Here is a 4,449-nt window from a genome sequence, read left to right as displayed (position 1 = left end):
TTTGCACACTGATTCCGTTTTCTCAACCGACAGCAACGCCAACATGGGATCGAACCCTGTTAACATACGCAGGAAACTCTGTCCTCAACTTTGAGCTCCCACGAGCAACAATCTTCATGTTACAGAACATTAACCTCCATCAGAAAAATATGAACGCTTTGAATTCCAGAAATATCCCGGGGATTTGATGCCTCCATATTTATGGACCACTTAGCCCCCAGGCACTTGTTCTCATCCAGGTCTATAAAGAGCAACATTCCTGTTTACAGAAACACACAACACTGGTTCGACCGCGAGCCGGTGGTCACTGTGCGTCCATGAAACGTCCCATCCAATTAGAGCTGGAGCTGTGATATGTCCTCCTCTTCACGGCCCAGCATTAAAACCACACAAAGTCTCACACACTTGAATGTGGCACCAGATCTCCAGCACGCCCTCTCTTTTCTCAGCATCCCATAATGCATACAGTAAACACATGTCCTGCCCCATACAGGAGCCGAAACCACGGCAACAGGGGCAGATACAAACTGTGCTCTCGACAAACGTATGAAAGACAAGAAGGATTCAATGTGCTTGTCAAGAAGGAAACGAGGAGCAGAGGAGGTGGAGGAGGAGGAGGCGGCCATTTTTTGCCGCCTTTGTTCGGAGAAGCGTCCATTGAGTGGCGTTTGGTGTCATGCCAGATTCTCTCCTCCACAGACGGACACAAAGTAAACTGGATTAGTCACCGAGAGGCCTTTCTCCTGTAACTGACAGCCGGGGAGAGCTGGAAACTTCAAACACATTCAGGACGTCTCTACCTAAAGACCAGACGCCCATTCACATGGAAATGCCTTTTTCATCACTCTCTGCCGGCATCCGCGGCTTCCTGACTGTATGTGCTGTACTGGTGAATGGAGAACGCTGGATTAAAATGGTCGAGAGGCGGATTCGAAGAGGAGCCCTCTACAGGTTTTATTCAACCAAAACATCAGGGTCTTCAGTCATTGTTTCCTTCAGACGCCTCCGAGCCCCCTGACTGCTACAATGTTTTACTATTATTTGTATTTCACTCGTTGTTTGGTTGAAAAGTGTGTCTGCAGCGTTTCTTTCTCATGCTCCTTTTTATCGTTCAACTTTCAATGCAACAAAGTTTGTTATCCGTTCAAAGTCGACATACGAGGTAAACGTTTGTTGGAGTAATCCCAGGATGAGTCTGCAGAGGGAGCTAAACAACTCGTCACGCCATAGTTGCCCGATATGAAACCAAGAATTTCACCAGACGTCTTCAAGCCTCTATGTAAGCCGCTGAAACCTCTTACACCGAACTTCCACCAGCTCCGCTCCGTCCGTCATCAACATCCGTGCTGCGGACGGAGAGCACAGCCGTCAGCTGGAGTGCCGAGACCAAGTAATTCCCGCGATAATTTAACAAACTAACTGGCGACAGTGCAAGATAATACGATGTATGTGGTATAAAACTCTATATAAACCTTATGTTTTATTTTGAAAATTAACCAGATGTTTTAATGTTGTATCGGTGTCTGACTTCCCGTTCCGCTTGTTCTTTTCTGTGCTAACTTGATGCGTTGGGCTCCGGCATCCGGCAAAAATACAAACATACGTATCTGCTGCGGAGGGCACCGGACTCCACATGTGATTTTATTTTGCTCAAGAGATCTATAAGAACAGTCAGTACATGGCGTTCTTAATCAATTCCTATAGTGGAGGTCCTGAAGGTGTAAAAGAGTTGTAGTGTGTCGGCATCCATACCAGCGTCCGATCCTCAAACACGTTCTGACTTGAAGTAAATGACAGCACCTCATACAGCGGTGCTGTTAATTAGTAGCTGATAGAGGTACTTCCATATGTTGACATCACATAACCATCCCTCAGCAGATGTCTGAAAAGTCTTTGCTGCAAGAAAATAAAAACAGACAAACCAAGCGTTTGTGTTTGAGCTTCAGAGGCCGAGCCCCTTTCACATAGACTGTTCAAGGCAGGACTTTAATCGCAAGGGTCGTGATTTTGTGTTCTGGTTTCTGTTTGTAGTACATTTGTAGTCCGAGCTTTTTCAGCCAATCACGTACCAGCAGGCTTTGGTGTTGACAGCAAAAAACAGACGGTAAACCTAACCCCAGACTCTGGAGATGTGTTCATGTTGTTAAAATGTAAAATGTGTTTTATTGTGCTAAGCCCTCATTCAACCACCTGAACGTCACGATAGAAGTTTGTAATCAATCCCTGACAAACTGTGTGTGTGTGTGTGTGTGTGTGTGTGTGTGTGTGTTTTCCCTGTGGAGAAACCAGCTGCTAAGGCTCAGGAAGAAAGGTGCAAACTGATAACAGGGACCCCCAAAAAACATCACACACTCAGAAATCTAACACCCATCCCCCTCTGTAACCCCCCCCCCCCCCCCCCCCCCCCCATAGACACACACACACACACACACACACACACATTTTACCTCTTGTTGATCCTGTTTACAGAGCCTCACTTTAAATCATCATAAACACACACACCACTCAAGTTTATGTTAAACCTTTTAATCATTAAATCTTCATCATTCATTAGGCTGTAAAATCTTTAATACTCTGAAACCAGCTCGTCCACTTCCCCACACAGACTCCATGTATTTGTAATACACAAACTTTTTACTCAACACTTTCCCTCTTTTATGATCCAGCGGGCGATACGTTTGCAGCCCTCGAGGGTTTTTCCCCACATGTCGATTGCCGTGTGTTTTCATGCCACAATTTGAAGCTCTCGTGCGACCGCCGCTGTGATGGTGAACTCCTGTTGATCTAAACCCAGCAGAGGGAAACCTTTCATGTGCCTTTCACTGCCACCATAACATCACAGTCAGCACCAGACCCAAACTGCTGGACAAACACAATAAACTGTGGAGCACAGAGCAGCCTCCACACGGAGCGATCTGTGGAGCGCCCCCCCCCCCCCCCCACCAGAGCGGTCTCCTCCACACTGAGCGTCTCAACACAGAGACCCCAACAGGAAGGAGCTGAGATCTGCCGTCACATAGGGAGATTCCCCGATGGATTAGTCTTATTTATTTTAAATACTTACATGTTTGTGTGGTTAGTTTAAGTGCAGTAACACCTGCTGATGAAAGACGACCATTGAAGCGGACAGGGTGAGTTTTTGTGCTCATACGGCAAAAACAGAGTTTATTTTATTGAGATTGTATCTCATGTCTCTCATGCTGTTTGCACATATGCACAAAACTCCTGAATGTTTGAACGCAAATGGACCCCCCCCCCCCCCGCCCACTATGTGAGAAGCAGGTAGTATTGTGAAAATAGAACCTGGGTTAGCGACCTGTGATCATCGTGCAAGTAATAAAGCAGCTTCCTGCTCTCCTCTTCTCGCCGCTCCTCAGTGGATTCTGTGGATGCGTCCAGTTACACGCAGCTTTGATGTTAAGGAGAAAACTGTTCATGATCAAAGTGTCCAGACTTTGTGAATGAAATCCTGCAGCAGTGCAAAGCTTCCCAGTCATTACGTCTTTTATATTGATCCTGCAGCGGCGTCATACTGGCGTTCCAGGCCGGGCCGGTCCTGAGGTCAGATAAGAGGAGTAACACTAAAGTTCAAAGGAGGGCAACGTTCGCACGCAGCAGCTGACAAAGACGTGGTCCGTGTTAGCAAGAAGGCCTAAAGGGGAAAGGTGGAGGACAGGTTCAGGACCAGGCGGAGGGTCGGACAGCCAGCCGGTGTGCAGACGCGCTCGGGAGCAGGCGTTAACAACAGACAGCTGAGTGTACCACTCACACTGATAAATCCTCGTTTAGAAACGGCAAACAGCGGGGACACGTGCAGACAGTTTGTTACAGATTATCTGTCACTGTGATCGTCTGATCGCAGCGGGATGGAGGAGGATGTGGGTGAAGGCAGCGTTTCATTGTTTTCTCCTTTTAACAGAATCGTCTGTTTCTCTGCTGTGAGCCGTGTTTTAAGGATCCTAATAAATACCCTGTGTGTGTTTTTTTATGATTCACGCTTCAGTGTTGCGCTCATTAAGATCTCATTTAAACAGATTTCTCTCATTTGAACATCTGAAAGCTTTAATGAGCTATAAAAACCTGTGTGATCGTAAGAAGGACGGGTTGAGCCGGGCTGGATTTGTTCAGATTCAGAATCAGAATCTGGGTTTTTAAGGAATTTGACTTGGTGTATTGGTGCTAAACAATTAACAAGGAAATAAAGCAGAACTAGCAACAACTTAAATAATACAGTATAAGAAGATATTACAATATATAACATAGAATTTAAAAATATAAAAGATAAAAACACAAAATGTACAAAAGATGCATTGTTGGGCCTGATGTGAACTCTACAGTCTGTAAATGTGGCCTCACCAATAACAAGCCTTTACCTGGTAGCAGGAATGATCTCATTTTTCCGCCTCATTTAAATAAGCGTCTGCCTCGAGTGCCGCGTCGGGGTCGTCT

Source organism: Labrus mixtus, chromosome 2 (genome assembly GCF_963584025.1).
Source record: "Labrus mixtus chromosome 2, fLabMix1.1, whole genome shotgun sequence".
NCBI lineage: Eukaryota > Metazoa > Chordata > Actinopteri > Labriformes > Labridae > Labrus > Labrus mixtus.
This window is presented reverse-complemented; position numbering follows the sequence as displayed.